We start from the raw sequence: 6,260 nt of genomic DNA on the forward strand, positions 1-6,260 counted from the left end.
AAAATAATCAAATTCTTCCCAATTCTTGCACTGACAACAGAATATATGTTTCATCAAAGTATAGTTTGACTGAGAAAGTCATAATTAATAACCTTTTGGACATTCTGGTTTTCGGTTTTGCAGGCTTGCAGGATCAGTGGAAGATGTTTACGAGAATACCTATTTCAAAAATATGTTAATCCACAGGCGCGAAGAATGTTTGTTTTCATTTAATCAGGATCAAGCAAGTTACCTAAGAGCAGCTCCTTTACATTTTAGAGAGACTTCATTGAAGGTTAAAAGTGCAATTTGCTTCTCTTTTGCCGTCGTGTCATTTCCCTGCATGAAGATCATATCAAGTTATGACAAAAACTTATGATCCCAAACTTATAATTGCAGTATATTTTGGAGGTGAAGGGTCTCTTTTTCCCTTGTATTTATTGATGAAGATAACTTACCAGCATATCTTTTATACATTCCAAAAGTTCGTCCACGAAAGTCCAGGATCTTTCCTTATATATCTTGATCAATGTGCTGAAGTAGTTTACAACCTGTACCAAAAAAAGGCTTAACAAAGTGACAGAAATACAGGAAAATTCTGTCATAAGTAATCGGAGATTTTTCAGACCTGTTTAATGATTTCTTTTTCCAGCTGAGTCGAATTTTCCTCTTTCGAAAACTGTTTTGTTGATGTTGCTTTCAGCACCTGTATTATCGCATTAGCTATACGTTCAATCTTCTTTTCACTAAGAAATGCTCCAGCAATCTGTAGAGAGAGTTGTCAGGGCAAATTGCACATATCAAACAGCCAAAATATGAAAAGAAAGTAACAGATTTTTCATTTGATAACTATGAAATGACCAACCTTTATACATTTGCTTAATGATTTCAATATGTTTGCGCAAATTTCACTGTCAGTTTCCTGCATATAAAATGTAACTCAACCTTTACTGAAAACAACAAACAGAATGAAAAAAATGGTATAAACTGTGATATCATCTTCAAATAGAATAAATACTGGAGGTTACCTTATTCAAAGCTTCTAGTAGGGATGGTACAACTCGGCGCGCCAGTTTATTCAGATAGGAATTTGTAAGGCTGAAAGCAGCAACTTGGGAATGGCTTGAACAACAATTAGGTAACCTCCAAATTGCTTCTTTCTTCTCAACAGAAAGTTTTGCTGAAAGCAACAGCTTTGGCATGGCTTGGACAAAAATCAGGTATTATAAATACATAATAGAAGGGAAAAAGAACAGATAAAATCAAAGAATAGGGAGAATGAAATAATAGGAAACGGCCTTTTCAAGTAAAGCAGATATCACCATCATGAAATATCACAAGTGGTATCAATATGTCAGAAACCTGCGCAAATAACATTTACATAATGTCAAATTTGAATAAAAAAGTCATATGCAGAATGAAAAAACCATAGCTTCAAAACCAACCTGATCGATCCATGGGAAGAGATTTTCTTTGAACTTACTAGTTAAGCGAAACAAGACTTTACACGCCATAAGTTTCTCCGTCAGAACAACACGTTCTCTGGCACTGTAGAGAACTGCAGTGTGTTAGTAGAAAGCCAAAGTATGTTAAGAATCTTAAGGAAACAAGTCTTCAAATTTCAGCTGGAAAAATCCACCTTATTCTTGCTCCGCACAACAACTTGTCCGGTCAATACTACTTATCTATGCTAAATTTCGTTACCTATTAATTCTAGTTGCCAACTTAAGCATATGTATAATGCCATTTCCGGTCACTTATTTAGCAGAAATATAGTACAATTTTCAGCTGAAAAGTGTGGAAACTAACCATCCAATTAGTCATGAAACAATTTTGAAGTTTGAGCATAACTTTTGGCGATCATTAGACAGATAAAAGTATATAAAGAAGAGACGAACCTCCAATCAACTATTTCGTCGATTTCTTCATCTCTAAAGCCAAGTCTAGCAGACTGGAGCAAATTAGGCATAAGATCTTTCACATATGGATAAAAACCAGATCCAAAACAACTAAGAAGCTCCGCCCATGCCTTCCACATAAATAGAGAACACATTATATTGGAGCACTTAGGTAAAGTACACTTCATTTTCATCAAATGGTTTGGATCATACATACTCGTAGAAGCGTGACTTTCAAACGATGATCATCCTCCGCTAGATACCATCGCACAGACAAGAGAAGGACCACGACCTGACATACATGAAAGTTCTCAATAAAATTAGTTATAGAGGCAAAACTATAATTATGTCGATAGACCTTAAATACTACAGATTTGAGTTCTTGTAAAAGAAGTAACAGAGAAATATCACCTCTGCAGCATCTTTCTTAAATATATCCTCTCCAACAGCCATTGCAACTGTCCAAATGCACTCAAGAGCATTGTCTTGTAGCGATTTACTTGCAGCCGATGGGCAAATCATTGCATCAGCTAAGAATTTCTTTAGGTAAGTGATGACCAGATCATAGCATTTAGTGAAGATATCCTGTCCAAAAGCTTGTCAGATACCACCATCAAATCGGGATCGCTAAGGAAAAACTAAGTCAGAGTTTCTATCAAGATGGACCTTTGATGATCTTGCAACCAATGCTAGAGTGTTTAAGGCCTCAGCTTTCAGCACAGGACTTGGGCTCTAACAGGAGGCAACGGTTATATAAGTGAAGTGATCATATTAAACAAAAGCAAACAACATTTTTAAGCTAAAGGAAATGCCAATGCAAAAGGAAATGGCAACTCAAATCTAAATACCTTCAAATTAGTACACAATGGTACGAGTATATCTTTTTCCTAGAAACCTTTATGCTGATCTAATTCAAAGTTATCAGTGTAATGGAACAGTACTTTTCACTCATTAAATTCATAGTCCAGCACACTATAAACTGTCTAAAGCAAAATGTAGGAGCGTAATTTGCTATAAACTGTGTACCTGGATGAGGGCAAGTAATTTGCTCACAATTTTGTCCAAGTAAGGTTCTAAAATGCATGACTTGCAACCCTCACAAAGGTAATTCATTGCCGAAGCAGCAACAGCCTACAAAAATTGATTTTTTGTCATAAAACAATAAGAGAGTTCATAATAAGGAGGATGATCGTAGCAGAATTTCATCAGAATTACGACTTAAAGTAGACGAACAAAACCATGTCGTAGTCGCTTCCACGTCAAATGATACTGACAAGGAAAATACCATTAAATATTTGAATTTGACAAATGAATTGGGGAGAAAATGAAAAGCGCTATTAGCACAGATTATTCTTCCTCACCTGTCTGTCGGGATAGTGGTCATCTGCAAGCGCCAAATATAGCGAAGCAATAAGCCTGTGACCGTGTTTATCTAGCAGATCTGGAGACAGTTCTAAACTCATAGCTTTAATTGTTCCAATAGCAGCAAGACGAACATGGGGAGAAGAATCTAGCATTGATTTCAAGACCATATTCATCACTTCAGAAAGATGATCCCTCATCGCCTGAGAGGAATAAAAGAATTCCAACGGTACTTTAGGTAAAATTAGAGTCACGACTTATAAAGGAGTTCAACTTAGAAAGAATAAATAAGTATTCATTCTCCAAACCAACTATCCTATCATATACATATACTACATACACACATACACATATATTTATATATGTTATGTAAATGTGTATATGCTTAGCAATCTACTTGTAGAAGTGACCATTTTTAGCAATCAATTTTCTGATCAAACTGCATATATCCAAACGAGGAGCAGTCTTGAGCGCACAAGAAAAGCATTAAATTCAACAATATGCAAAACTTTGGCATATACCTTTGCACATCCGTTTGCAATGACACCAATGACTGTAACTGCTGCATATCGTTTCTGCCATTCCGCTGCAGCCATATAAGTTGGCAATTCCTTGAGTAAAACAGGCATACGAATTTGATCACCCGTTGCCATTGAAATCCTATACATAAAAGTTACTCCAAGAAGATAATTTTGCGAAGTTCCCAAACATAAACCATTCACATAGTCTACATCACCCATTGGATCATCCTCAATACGCGAAATCATCTCAACCAACTCAAAAAACAGCCTTCTTAGGATCTTCTTACCTACCCTTTTTATCACATAATCATCAAAAGCGCTCATCATTTCTACAGCAAGATATCTTGTATCTTCTAAGAATCGATTATTCTCAGCAATGGTAACCATAGTATCAAACACTTCATCCAAATGTGACTCGAAAAATCTTGGCTCAACCCAAGCTAACTCGACTAATTTCCGTAGACTTTCCTGCGCATACCCCTCCTCGTTATCATTAATGAGAAAACTCAATACCCCTTTTATCATTGGCATTAGTAGACCATTTAACAGAAAATAATAATCACTAGACATTTGTCCAACAAGATGAATTGAAGCAGCCAAGGCTAAACGTTTTCTCATTTCATTGAAAGAATTAAGCTTATCCAAGAAGTCTAAATAGAGATTGTTAACATAAGGTTCCAATTGTTTACGTAGACACATTGGCAACTTCAAAAAGAACATAAGGGCAAAATCTTGAACGTATGACGGACCGGAACGTAGACGCTCGTAAAAGCAACTGAGCATACCCGGCCACTCGCCTTGTTCCTTGGTAATAATACAGTTGAATACCTCAGATACTGTCTTCCAGATTGGCTTACAAATTCTACTGGAATTTTCTTGTCTAAGAATTTCAAGAAACGCGATTTTAAGATCGGTTTTGATCATGGGGGAGATGAAATTCCACACACTCTCATAATGACTTGGCGAATCGATCAGATTCTGCAGAAGAGATGCACATTCGGATTTGATTTTAGGGCGAGTCAGAGAGTGAAGTAAAACCTTTGAAATTTTCAAAGACAAGGCATTTGGGTATTCACGCCTTAAGAAATAGTACAAGTTTTCGGCTTCTGATAAAACTGTTTCAATAGGTGATGCTAAGTTAGCAATGAGTGTTTCTATAGCGTCATGATTTGGAGAGCCAAGAATGTCTCTGGCTTGCATTCGAAGAGCGTCTTTTTCGAAATTTCGAGGAGCTCTGGCTTTCTTCCGGGGCTTGTGGTCATCATCAGCCATTACAGGGCGGAGCTTGTCGTTTCTTTTTGGAAGAATATCTGACTTTACGGAAAGGGGTTTGTCAATTTTGGAATTCGGAGGAGAAGCCATTGTAGAGAGAAGCAGAGAAGAGAGTGAAGTTTAAAGAGAAGGGGTTTTGGCGGGGGTTTAAATTCAGTTGCAGCCGTTTTCTCATTTGGCGGTTATCAACGGTCTTACCTGCCTACGTGGAATAAAGACAAGAAAGATTCTTTTATTTATTTTTGAGTATAAATTTTCAAAATCTTTGTTTGGTTAAAATACTAGTTATGTGAGATTGTAATGCATGAATTATTTATGTAGGGTATAATAATAAATTGGTTGTTATTGTATGGATAAAATATAGTGTAAAGATTATTATGCGGTAAATGATAATATTTTGTAATGTTTGTGTGAATAAATTTTTGCATAACTTAATGCATGCATATATTATTTAATATTGTAGTAATTATTCGATGGACAGTATTTTTTAATCCCTTCAATCAAATACTGTATTATTTATGAGAGAATTTATATATACTAGAATATTTTCTAGCCCCTATAATCAAATGACCCCTAAAGTATACGCAATTAGAACGAGAAAATTATGCTAGCTAATTTCTTTTTCTTTTTTGGGTCCTTTTTAATTTCTTGATATCCATGTGTATGAATGTTCGTATGCTCTTCGACTTATTTGTGTGGCTGAATGCATTATTTTTTTAATGAGCCTATGGCCTATGTGATAGATAAAGTATGTTCTCTGTATGGAATGGCTAGTGCATTATAACATGTTTGGCCAAACTTTCAAAATCCATTTAACTTGAAAAATGCTTTTTACATAAATGCTTTTCGAAAATGTACTTTTTGATAGTAGTAATTTGTGTTTGGTTAATCAATTTGAAAAATATTTTTGCTAATTTTAGAGCAGCAATTAGTTCTTGATCAAGTTCAAAATATGCTTCTTAGGGAAAGCTATTTTTTCAGCTTCTGCTACTACCCAAAAGTTTTTTTTCTAAGAGTTTGGCCAAACACTTAAACTCTCTAATATATATATATATTAAAAAAATATTTTTGGCTTCCCACCAAGTTGGAAAAAATCACTTTTGACTTCCCAAAAGCTTGATCAAACAGGCTATTAATAGGTGTTTGGACATCATTTAGTTCTGATTTGAAAAGAAAATAGTATTTGGAGTTAAAGTTGAATTGCAAGTTCAAATTATGTCTCGACATA

At 35.3% G+C, this 6,260-nt stretch overlaps 1 pseudogene; it reads right to left on the reverse strand.

Moving 5' to 3' along the window:
• Positions 1-228: 228 nt before the first annotated feature.
• LOC107762059 (uncharacterized) lies at positions 229-5,122 on the reverse strand (annotated as a pseudogene).
• Between the last annotated feature and the right edge of the window lie 1,138 nt (positions 5,123-6,260).

The sequence above is a fragment of the Nicotiana tabacum genome, chromosome 13 (genome assembly GCF_000715075.1).
Source record: "Nicotiana tabacum cultivar K326 chromosome 13, ASM71507v2, whole genome shotgun sequence".
NCBI lineage: Eukaryota > Viridiplantae > Streptophyta > Magnoliopsida > Solanales > Solanaceae > Nicotiana > Nicotiana tabacum.